This window comes from Arvicanthis niloticus, chromosome 23 (assembly GCF_011762505.2).
Source record: "Arvicanthis niloticus isolate mArvNil1 chromosome 23, mArvNil1.pat.X, whole genome shotgun sequence".
Lineage (NCBI taxonomy): Eukaryota > Metazoa > Chordata > Mammalia > Rodentia > Muridae > Arvicanthis > Arvicanthis niloticus.
Window position 1 is genome coordinate 28,462,225 of NC_133430.1, and position 13,332 is coordinate 28,475,556.

Consider the following 13,332-nt stretch of genomic DNA (forward strand, 5'->3'; position numbering starts at 1 on the left):
ACGGCAGATCTGGAAAAGAATTCACTTTACTATCACTTTGGAGGATTAATTCTAAGCTTCCCTCCAATAAACATCAATTTTCACTCTAGTGGGAGGTCCAGGGTCTGGCATTATTCTAGTTAACTTGCAGAGTGCGTCTACCTCCTCTTGCCAAGCTCAGTGATATTTGTTTTATTGTCATTTGGCCTTCTGCATAGTGCACTGAGGAAGTCCACACACTAGCGACCAGGTAGTGAGTTCTGGATGCTTAGGAATGACTGAGAGTGTGTAGTACACATCTTGGAGTAGTAACAGGAAAGTAAAAATGAACCATTGCCTGAGTAGGTGGTGTTGAGAAGCAACAGAGATAGGGATTGCAGGCTACAAAGGATCTGATAAGAGAAATGGAAAAAAGGGGGGGGATTCTTTAGGAAGGGGGACAAAATAATAACAATGATATCTGAAAAGTCATATGGAATCATACTGTTAACTCTTATAATATGCTTATAATATGCATAATTCTGTGTGTGACTATATAGAGTTTAAATGAACTTTCCCCCATTTGGGCTGACAATGCTTACTCCAAGAGAAAAAACTAACAAAGAGTCAAGACCACCTAACAAAAGTCCCAACACCAGACATGAGAAGCCTTCTTTGGAGTTGTTGGTCAGGGCTGTCCAAGAGACTCCTGAAACATTTCTGCTATTCCCCTTGCTACTCCCCCAGAGCAGAAAGGAACTTAAGGTCCTATCAAGTAATATGCACTTCAGGACCAGGGTTTAGAGATCCCTGAGCTGGAATGGACCTGAATGGAGGTAGGAAAGAGGAGGAAGAAGTTATATAATTATATTACAATCTCAAAAATAAAAGAAAATAGAATATGATCCTGCAAACACGCTCCACCATAAACTGTAGGTTCTGTGGCTCTACATAGAAAGGGGAAATGCGTAGAGACAATTACATGTGCTTCAGATAATGGATTATTTTTAAACCTGGCCCCCCTCTAGGTCCTTTGCCTACCAGCCAACATAAGTGGGAGGATTATATAATTACTTGGAGTCTTCTCCTTGGAGATACTAAGTATTTCAGGCCACGTCTCTTCGGCAACCTCCTCAGTGGGAGCCACACTGCATTGATCGCCTTGTCTGAGTTACTACACACTTTCACACTTCTATTCTTTGCTCATGCTGCCCCCTCATCCTTAAACCCCCTCTTCACTTTTCAGTCTCCCCACCTCCTCACCCAGCTAATATCATATCCATGCCTCAAAGCCTAGATCAAATGCTACCTTCCCCACAATGTCCTCCACGATGTCATCTATAACCACCTTCCACAATAGACAATCACTTCATTCTACAGTCTTATCTTACTTAGAGCTTTCTGTTTCCATGCCCCTATCCAGATTTAACCTCATAGAGAGTAAGCGTCTCTCTTCTTTTGAAGCATTATAGACATACCATCACACTGTATAGTTTCTCCTTCGCCACAAAATACTATAATACAGTTTTTAAATTGATGAATGATTGAACAAAATTTAACAATGAAAAAAATACATACTTGTAATGTTTTTCCCTAGCCATCTTTTAGCCAAAATCTTGAATCACAAGTAACTTGTAAATTGTCTTTACAGATCCATTACGCCCATTGAAGGAGGGAAGGTGAACAGTTAACTAAGCCTCTTACAACATTGGCTAAAGCTAAGTCCACCATCTCCATGCGTGGAACAAAGTTTTTCCTTCAATTTGGCAAAGTTGTAATAACTTCTTTTCCCCACTACTGGGATGTATATCCAGAAGTAGAAGCACAGTCTCTGGACTCCACTTTGACCTTATGTTGCTTATTGCTATTTGCTACCATATATTTTTATGTGAGCTTGACTTCTAGCCTCTCCATAATTCTGTCACCACTGATTTAATAAGCTATGTACACACCTAACAAAAGACCTTCAAGCAATTATCCAGGCTAGCTGCACGTGTGAATGTGGTGTGAACACTGTACAGGAATAAGCTGTTTAGACTCAGGGTCATTTCTTGATGCCACCACAAAAAGGACAATGCACACTCCTATTGGTAACAGAACACTCCCCCATTCCTGTGGAAGCAATTATGTGTGCTTAAGATAATGTATTATTTACTAAGCTTGATGCAAAAGAAATGTCTCTTTCACAACCCTTCCACCAGCAAGTGTCAGTTCCCAGCAACTGCAGCTTCCCCTTCCTTCACTCTTGGCATTGGGTTTGGCCGTGAAAAACTAAGGGAAAGTGGATGAGCCTCAAGTGTAATTCAACTCATCCCTGGGATCCTGTGGGATGAGCTAGCTATGATTCTACCTCCCAGTCTCCTGGCTTTCTAATTCTCTATATTGTCTCCATGACCCCTCATTCCATCTTATCCAGTTCCTTTCAGTTCTCTTAGTTGAATTTAAGCAGATGATTATGACGTTCCCACCTCATTCAGCCCACTGAAGTCTGTTATGTTTTTCATTTGTCTGATTTCTGATTTGAGCTGCAAAAGGGAATCCGCCTTCTTGCTGCCCAAGTCAATGATAAGAAGAAGATTGTACAAGCCACTGGGAATGAGAACAAGAAAGTAACACCATCCTCCCATGAATGCAGTGGTCCAATCATCTGCATGATCTCAGAGTCTCCTGTAATGGCCAGTTTCCACTTCTCCCAGATCACCTCTCATTGCTTCTCTGAAACAAATGAAGAAAATAGGAGACATGAAACATGGGACTGAGTTTGTACATGCATTTTCCATAAGCTCTAGGGGGTCACCCATCTTGAGCCTTAGTTTCTCCATCTGTAAAGTGGAAACTCTATTTAACCAAAGTATGTGAAAATTAAACCAGATGACAGAGGGGGCAATGTTAGGATGTTCTCAGACTTGTGACAAAAACAGGGCAGGACTTGAGGACCACTACAGTTAGTGAGGACTTGAGGCAGGTGGGGGCAGCAGAGGGCCACTAGGGGAATGGAAGGAGGGACAGCTTTTAGAATCCAAGGCATGTGAAGCAGTTGGGTCCTTTAAGGAGGACATATCGCAGAAGGAGGTAATGGGAATCAATCAGGTAAGTGTACAAGGTCTACTCAGGCAGAGTATGAGGTTCCCAGGACACCCAATGCCACAGAGATAGCAAGAAGCCTGGGTGCCCAAAATCTTGCAGTGATAGAGCTTCCTCTTCTCTTCCTTTTTGAATCACCTCCCCACAGAAAACAAATTTTGTCCATTTCAAACTACGTGACACACATGAGCAAAATTATGTCATGGGGCAAGTCTTTAATGTGCCATAATTTAGATCCTTAGCCCAATTATAAAGGCTTAAAACTGAACTAGGTTGATAATAACCTTATCTCTAAGCTCTTGTTTTGGTTTTTGGTTTTATTTTTAAATCATCCTAGTAATTTGTCTCATATTATCCAGCTACAAAATGTTGATCTCAGATGAGCTTCCCACGGGCCCTGAGAAAGGGGTAAAGACAACTTCTAAAAGTGGCCCAGGTAGTTCAAATACACAGACAAAATGGAAAACCACTGGGTTCCTTTTGGCTGCCAGAAAGTATCCTGTGTCTGAGAAGTCCATGAATGGGACTGAGTCATGGCTCAGCAGGCCTATGGAAAACTTTGTGATGCAAAAAATAAAAGCCAGATGGGGTTTGGAGCATGGACCATGCATACAAAAGATCATGGGGCCTTTAAAGGCAGTGACAATGTCATCTTCTCTGAATTCCCAATGCTTCTCAGAGTACTTGTTGCATAGCAATGTGCCAGTGGTGCCTCATGAATGAATGAACGGATGAATGAATGAATGAATGATACTAACTCCTTGTGGGCTTCTGTAATGAGACAATAGGTCACACACAGTCTCTCCTAGAGAATGCGTCTCACACGCAGATTCTGTTTTTATTGGGTGAGGGGAAGGGGTGCTGTTGTTTAATTTTCACCCTAAACATTCTCAGGACAGTTGCTTTGAACTCTAAGCAGTTTACAAGGAAATGGGGGAGGGGTGCTTGTCTTCTTCAATTCCGCCCCACCCTATCCCATTCTGCACCCAGGAAGGCCTTTGGGAGGATGAGTTTCCAAAAGCATCCTATAGACATTGCAGCCTTGTCCAGAAATTCTGATGAATGACTCCCTGAGTCATCATGACTTCATGAGTCCCTGGTGCCTCCCTAGGCTGCTGTCCTCAGCCTGATTATGCCGACCCCTTATCTCTGCATCTTCCACTAGACCCCTAGTGTGGCCCCAGTAGCACTAACCCACTTCTACCTTCTGCCATGGGGTGTGGGTCTCTGGCTGAATTGGAAAGAATGAAGAAAAAAAAAATCCAGACAGCCATTTGGAATCTTAATGAGACCAAGTCCATTTCATTATGTTGTCATTTCGTATTTCACCACTTTGACAGTGACGGCACAGGAGGCCTCCAAGGGGCTTTCTGCTTCGCACACAGGGTGTTGAGTGGTGAGAGCGGGAGAGGAGTGGTTGACAGACAGGAGAAGTCCATGCCCCCACCAGCGATGTCCCTGCCCATGATAAAGCCAAAGGAGGAGAGGAGGAGGGCTTTCCTTGGAGACTGAAAAGAAGATCCAAAAGCAGGAGGCCAATGAAGGACCTTGGACCAGGTTAAACAGGAGCTTAGCTCAAAACTGGGCAGGAAGGGAGGAGCCTCCCCCTCCCCAGCAAGCTCCCTTGCATGTTCTCAAATACAAACAGAGCTGGCCTCGGGGCATCGTAGAAATTGCTATTATAAATTCAGATGGTGCACCAGGGGGTGCCTCATTTTCTATTATTGTGGCTGGTCTCGTGAGCCACTCCAGCAATAGGATCTCAAAAGTGCAAGTGCTACCCCCGGGGGCACCGTTAGAAACACATTATTTTAAAGCACCGCAATAAAGCACGAGCTCAAACAACTTCATTGAAATAAAGATTAATACAAAGCATGTGTTCCTTGGCCGCCTCCCACCCCCTCACACCCCACAGCTCTTTCTGCTCACACAAATATCAAATATCGGGGGTCCACCTTCCGAGCGCACCTGCCTTGTCCACAACTCAAGGCTTGTCGAGGTATGAGACACTGAGTGAGGGTGACAACCATCAGAAAAAAAGGTGGGTGAGACCAGCAGGAAAGAGATGAAGTGAAGAACCAAAGGGAAAACGCTTGAGATTCCAGGCATTTTTTTATTTTTATATTTATTTATTTATTTATTTGCCCATGAGATGCAGTGCAAAGAGGCCTGGACAAGGAGTTTGGGATACTGTCTTCTTACCCAGGCTCAGCTGCTAACCAGACACGTTAATGCAGCACAGGCATGTGCTTAGCCGCTTGGATCAAGTTTACCACATCTGTTATATTTTCTATAAAAGAAAACACAACGCCCCAATTCCCCCCTCTACCAGGAAGCCCTCTCCTGTTCTCAATGTTCATAGAGCAGGGGCTGATAAGGGAGGTTCTTCTCTTTTGGGGTATATGGAGCCCAGTGTGGGCATCTTGGGCAGAGTTAGACCACTCCGGCACTGTCCTCTAATCCAGCCTCTTTTAGCAAGACCCAGGTCCTGAACAAAAGTATTCAGAGTGACCCTCACTTGAGCAAAGCCAGTTACTCCTATGGAGCTGTGAACAATGAATCAGCAAACAGAAAATAAAATAACGTGAACGCTGCAGGAGCAGGCTTTTGTCCACCCAAATTCAGAGAGGAGGGGGTTGGGCGCCTTCCTCCAGGAAACCTCACCCTGCATGCAGCTCAGGAGCTGGGAGCAAGGGAATCCCTTAGGGAACCAGGGGGATGCTAGTGCGGATGTGACAGCAAGCTGGCTTGGAGTGTTATAAAGATCAGCCTGCAGTTAGTACTGTTACTATCATGCCAAGAGAAACGGGGACTAATTAAAAGTGGAAGGCAGCTGCCCCAGTGGGTTTTGTATCATTCTCACTTTCTCTTTCTGGAAGAAGAGGATTGTCATAAAAATAACTAAACTGACATCAAATATTTAAATTTCAGCCATGGAGTGAAAAGGAAAAAAAATAAGTAAATTGAAATTGAGTTAAAAATACACCGTAAACAAGGTATGATGGTAGCTTATGACAAAGGGCTCTTCTTTCCCCTCTGGCTCAGCAAGTAACAGTGTCATGTCATAGCAATGTGCTGTGTCCTGGATGTCTCCAAAACGAAGAAACGGAAAAGGTGCAGAGGAGGTGCTTAGTCTCTGACAGTGGAGAATTGAAATGATAGCGCCAGATCATGGGGCCTGCATACACAAAGCTTGGCTCTGTAAGCCAGGCAGTGCTTGTCACCCCAATTCATTTACCACCTCAGAAATACACTCAGGGACCAGCCCCAAGGGTAGAGGGTGCAATGAAGTTCAGAGGGTGCAATGACCCTCCTATAGTGTGGGTCGGCCATAGATCTGCCTCCTGAGGGCAGGCATGGCTCAGACAGAAATTGGTATGCTGGATAAAGGGAAGGATCAGGAGCACAAGGTCACACTAGAGTTCCTAAAGAAGAGATGAATCAAAATAGAGCCCTATGCTTGTTGGCCTCCCGACTTATGAAGTCAGGATTACATGAGAATGAAGGGACATGCAGACTCTTAGACCATTTAATCTGTTACCAGAACGTGGAGCAGAAGGAGGTGCAGCTGCACAATACAGAAGGCAGACAGAGTTCTCGTGACCGAATCAAAGACAGGAGAGAGAAAGAGAGAGAGAGAGAGAGAGAGAGAGAGAGAGAGAGAGAGAGAGAAACTTTTGTCCAGAGTCACACCACTAGACCATCTAAGCCAGTATTTCCATAAGGTAGTCTCTCTCCATCAACTGATACAAATTGCTAGAAACACAACATTTCTAAAACAATGTCTCTTCTTTTAGGAACCTTGCTTGCATTTTAATGGGAGGAAGCCATAATAAGTAACTAAACATGCATAGATATATCAAATGGATAAATGAGAGATCTGAGATACACATGTGAAGCAAAGCAATACATTAAACTTTTGGTCACCAAGTTCCTGTACGAAGACTTAAATTTTACCACCTCATTAATCAATAATATGGCATGGTGTAGTAACTGATCCCTTATGAATCTTAGTTCCACTATCTGCAAACCTGGAATGGTATGGAAATAACACGAGAGACTATTCATCTCTCCTGTCAAAAAAGGGTAATCTTTTACCCTCTCTGCTACATAATAACAGTATTATAAACATTAATAAACTTTGGATTCCCATAAAGTGTGAGCTAGAAGAGGAAGAAGAAGAAGAAGAAGAAGAAGAAGAAGAAGAAGAAGAAGAAGAAGAAGAAGAAGAAGAAGAAGAAGAAGACAATGATGACTCTGACAACTAGAGAGCAGATTGAAAGAGTCTATAGAAAACTTAATAGATAAATGAGGAATTCCAGGGTTAGCCCAGTTCCCAACTCCCTTTCCCCAAATATCTACATCCACATCAGTACCTACATCAGCATCTACATCCACACGCACCTCTCCACATCCAACCCTAATCTGTAACTGCATCTGCATTTATATCCATATCTGCATCTACCTATAAATCCACATTTGCATCTACACCTATGCTTAATCTACATCTGCATCCATGCCTATATGTACGTATACATACTCATAAACAGCTGCATCCCTATCTACATCCATATCTACTTCTGTATCCATATCAATTCTAAGACAAAATAGGGTTTGGCAACATTAAGGACCAGATTATTACTATTTGCTGTTAAATCCCTGCCTAGGATATTGGAGAAGCTAACAGTATTTTAATTAATAAGGCTTTCGCTATGATATCAATAACTGAGAATGACGAGGAGACATCATCAGTATAACAGACCCTGGTGATAAGAAAGTAAAGTCTTAAGTCTTTTTGTTTGTTTGTTTGATTCTGTCTCCTCTTTCTCCTCGTTCTCTTCCTCTTCCTCCTCCTACTCCTCCTACTCCACCTCCTCAGCCACCTTCTTTTTAATTACTAATGCTTTTTATTTAATGTATTTGAGGTTTAATATTTTTTAGTATGGCAATAAACTTAACCAGGACTGCTTCTGAAACCACAGTACACCACACCACACCATACACACACACACACACACACACACACACACACACACACATCCTCATTCTCTCATTCTGACTGTCCTAGGCAAGTAATGTCAGACATTTACATAAAGCAGAGGAGAGCTAAACCCACGTGAGCATTCAGGAACTAAGGGGCAGTTTTCAGAGTAAAATCCCAGCCAGGCTAAAAGAGGTTCAGAAACCAGCAAAAGATGGCTTGCAAAAACTGTAGGATGCTATCTGGCCACCATGTCACTTAAAACACATAACCCCCAAAACTAAAGTTAATACATATGTGTATATGTATATACACACATACACACAACACATATATACATATACATACACATAATAGGCTATATAACATGTTATATATTATACATATAATATATTGTATTACATATGTACATAACCTTATATACATTTAACATATTAATAATTACTTATTTATAAATTATATACTTCATACAATATATAAAATTAACATTATATGTTTTATATTTCTATCATTTAATCTATAATTTCTTAGCAATATTATATATAAAGTTAACATTTATATATGTTTTAGATTTCTATTATTTAATATACAATTTATATAAAATATGATATATATGTATATCCTGACTTGGAGCTGAAGAGAGATCACTCAGCAATTAAGAGTATTTCCAAAGAACCTGGGTTCAGTTCCCAGCACCCATATGACAACTCACAACAGTCTGTTAACTCTGGTTCCTGGGAATCTGTGTCGTCTTCTGGTTCCCATAAAACCCTAGGTACTCACATAGCACACAGACATACATGCACATAAAACACCCATACACATAAACTGGCCCCCAATATACTTGCTTTATAGTGTCATTATATGTTCTTTTAAATAAACAAAATTTTTCCATTAGATTTTTCACCTGCAAAATCCAGATTCTTAAGCCAGTGATTTACCATGGGTTAAAACACTCATGAGTCTCTGCTCATGGATATAACATTAAGCCAGATTGATCCACCAAAGAAAACCAAATTTATCATTCTTTAACCCATAAATGTGCTTGCTTTTCATAAAGCATATTAGCCACTCAATAGGGGAAATTCTCAGACTTGGCTCTATGTGATTTGAGCTAATTTCACAAATAAAATTTATCTTTCTACATAAAAATATCTGGATCAGTCAGAATGTTGACAGTAAAGTACTGTTGGGCCAATAAGATGTCTCAATGGGAAAAAGCACTTGCTCTCAAGACTAATGACCTGAGTTTGACCCCAAAGATTTGGATGATGGGAGGAGAGAACCTTTTTTCCACAAGTTGTCTTCTGTCTTCCTCACGTATGCCAAATAAATAAATATATTTTATTTTTAAAATTACAATCCATTTATGCATGTCTACAAGTGTGTGTGTGTCCCTGTATGCATACATGTGAGTGTATACATGTGCGTGTGCGTGTGTTTGTCACATATGTATGTGTGTGTAAAAAGTCAATGTTGGGTATCTTCCTCAATCACTCTTCACACTGCGTTTTGAGACAGCATCTCTCACCTAACCTGGTGATTGCCAATTTGGCTAGATTGGCTGGCCAGCAATCCCAGAAACAGGATTCCAATCTTTAAGGTTATAGGCATACATCTTCACTTACAGCCATTGCATGTGAACACTAGGGTTTGAACTCAGGTACTCAAGAGATCATGGCAAGCATGTTATCCCCTAAACCATCTCCTGGACCCACACACCACATTAATCGGACTAATTAACAGTATAAAAACTGATGCTACAATTCAATGCATAGATATGCACATGCCCATGCATATAAGATTCTATCTGTGTTTCCAGAGGCGCACAAATCATCAGGAAGAGATATGTCAGTTTGACAGAGGTCATCATAGGGCTAAGACCGTGGATAGTTTATTTTTGTATGTTTTCCTGAACTTTGAAAATGTTCTATAAGAGATTTATGTAAAACTTCTAATCTAAAAAAAAAAAAAAAAACCTATAATACATATTTTATAAATATATTTTTATTGTGCCACGGACCCTGAAGGCAACTTCAGATCAGAAATGGCACTAATGCTTAGCTCAGGAAAGTACCAAAGGATAAATTCATTGCTTCTGCTTCCCGGCTTCAAGTTTTGAGGAGCACAACCCTCATTTAGAGGTACAATTGCTATTATGCTTCTTTTTAGTTTTTTTTTTTTTTTTTTTTTTAAAGGATCACTTCTCCATTAACTTCAGGCCACATTGTATAATGTCATTCCACCTACGCAGTGCAACTAAGCACTGTAATGAAGACCTTGCAGTATGTGTAGTCACTAACCCCAAGGGACAGAGCCCAAGACAGACCTGCATTGTGCCCGACGTCATTCTACTACATAGGGTCATGGTCCAGATCGGGGCCTTAGTGATTTTCCTTTGAAAACTTCCACTCCACATTTAAGAAACCTTTTCAATGGAGAAGAGGAAAAGCCATGACCTCATCTGAAATGTAATTTCTTGTGCTCTCTACCCACCACGAGGCACTAGAGAATATTGGTGAGAGGTGCAACGACAGGAATAGTGGGTATAATGGCAGGGCAGCCCCAAGGGTTGAAAGTACCATAAGCAAATAGCAACTTCTGTTCCTTTTTCAGGGACCACTTGGCCACGGACTCAAATTGCTTCATGATGTCACAGTTGATGCTTTCCATCAGGTAGGGCAGTCAAATAATTGCAATGAAGCAAGAGCACACGAGCAAGAAAATGATCAGGCTCTTGCAGGAGTGAAAGAAACACTTGAATTCCCAGAAAACAATTTTTTTTTTTAAATTTTTACAGAAAACAAATGTTCCCTTTTTTAGTATCTCACATTTACCAAGTTTGTGACATCATGTCCAATCTTCATGATGTGGAATTGCCCCAAACACTCAATAACAACAACAAAAAGTTTTGGATACTACTGAAAAGGAATAAAAAAAGAGAAATAGGAAATGAAAGTATTATTGTTCTGAGTTCAGAATGACCTAAATATTTTCAGTAGATAGGAACTTAGGGGTGCCTCTCCTATTCTTCACCATCTTGGATACAATGTAAAATCAGAGATGAGTTAAAGCAAGTAGAACAGGAACAATTGGAATTTGCCTCCCAGTGTAATTGTCCTCAATATGATCAAACAAAATAGCCATGGTTCTAGAGAACACTGTGTAGACAAGAAGAATAACCCAGGATACAGTACAACATCGTGTCTTTTACCCTTAAGCTGATAAGGGAGTGTGTGGCTGTGCTATAATAAACTATCACTCAATAATTGGATGCTAAAAGAAAAGTCACACAAAATCAGAGAATATAGGCATTTCTTCCACAGGGTTTCCCTTCTCCTCTCACAGCTAATGACTGATGAGGAAATAGATGGTACACAGAGAGACTCCACCCTAGGCTGCTGGAGTTTTGAATGGATTATGAGTGTCATAGGATCCTCTGTGAACAATCCATTTCAAGCTGACTCAGGTATCAAGATACTCTAATGGATCCTTGGGGCAACTCTGTATGCTCCAGAGTAAGGAGAGATTCCCTACTGTGAAACATCTTGAAACTGTCCCTAACATCTCTCTCTCGAAAGCAGACTCTGAAAGATGAAGCTATGTGTCTAACAACATAAGTGAGAAATGCTTTTCCATCAGAGAGCTAATCAGTCAATCACCACCTAAGAAAGAATTTATTCACAATTTGCTAGGCTCCCTGATTATCTAAAAGTCATAGACATCATAGAAAGCATCATAGGGTTGGCTTGGTAATGATTCAGGAGATGGTAGAAATTTAAGCACAGAATGCCACCAACCGACCAATGGTTTCTAAGTGTCACTCTATGGACACTCAGAAATGTTCTGAGTTCTAGAAAATATTTGATTGTGTCAGGGGAGATTAATCTAGTCACAGAAAGTTTGGAGCTTCAGAAGGCATTTCAGATGGTTTACAATTGCTTTCATGGAAGCCAACCTCTTTTTATACCTGTGAAGTTTATATTAATCACTCTGCCTTATAACTAGGTAATATAAAATGACAGCACAAGAGTTACCAACCACAGGAACCGATGATGGTCTAGGGTATACTGTGGTTAATATAAGCCAGGGCCATGTGCTTCATAAAGGAAGTGAAGAAGAAAGCTTTATAAATTTAATGTATTTAGGTAAATGGGGAAAAAAGTGAGAATACTTTTCTTAGTCAGGGTTTATATTGCTGCAACAGAACCATAACAAAAAAGTGAGTTGGGGATGAAAGGGTTTATTCAGCTTATACGTCAATATTGTTGTCCATCATCTAAGGAAGTCATGAAAGGAACTCAAAATTGTGCCGAAATCTGGAAGCAGGAACTGATGCAGAGATCGTGGAGGGATGTTGCTTGCTGACTTGGATGGCTCAGCCTGCTTTCTTATAGGAGCCAGAACCACCAGCAGCAATGGCACCACCCACAATGAGAGCCCTCCCCCATCAGCTGATAATTAAGAAAATGTCTTACAGCCAGATCTTATGAAGGCATCTTCTCGATTGCGGTTCTCTCTCTCTCTCAGCTAACTCTAGCTCATGCATCAGGTTGATGTAAGCTGAACGTACAATACTGGAGGTTGGCGACAGTGGGGAATGAAGTTCTGAGTGCTTAGTGATGACTAGAGAACCACGCAGAGCAGCTACAGAAGACATTGTCCCTGGGCAGCACGCAAGGCTCAGGGTCATTTTAATCTACTACTCTGAGCTAAGTGAATGCCAATCCAAAGCATGTGAGAGATAGAGACTAGATATTCTTGGAGGTCAAGTCCATTCTCCAAATCTATCTACACGCATATGGTTGTCTTATATGACACAGCATAGAAAAGTAACATTCAGAAAGGATTGCAGGGGGGTGAGTAGATATCAAAGGAGGCTATGGGGGGGGGTGTTAGCAAGGCATCTGGGTCCTAACTCATGGGCCTGGGTCATACTCAGCACCTCTGACCATCCTCACTGCCCCAAACTACATTTTTCTGCTTCTCTCTGCTCAAGTAAAGAAAGTTAAGAACACACAGACTTTCCATAGTTTCCTTATCATTCCAAAATTTTCTCCTAGCAACATCTCTGAAGTGTGAAATGGTGTCATTACCAAACACTAGAGGAGGTCCTAAGTTTCTAGAGTAAAGAATTTGTAAGCTCTTCTCTAGATCTTTTCAAACAGGTAATGAGACCCAGTTGACAGATACTATATATATATAATATATATTCTATATTATAAATTGTTAATTTATGTTAATATATAATATATGTTAATATATATATACATTGTTAACATACAATAAATATTTTGCTGGAACTCTTC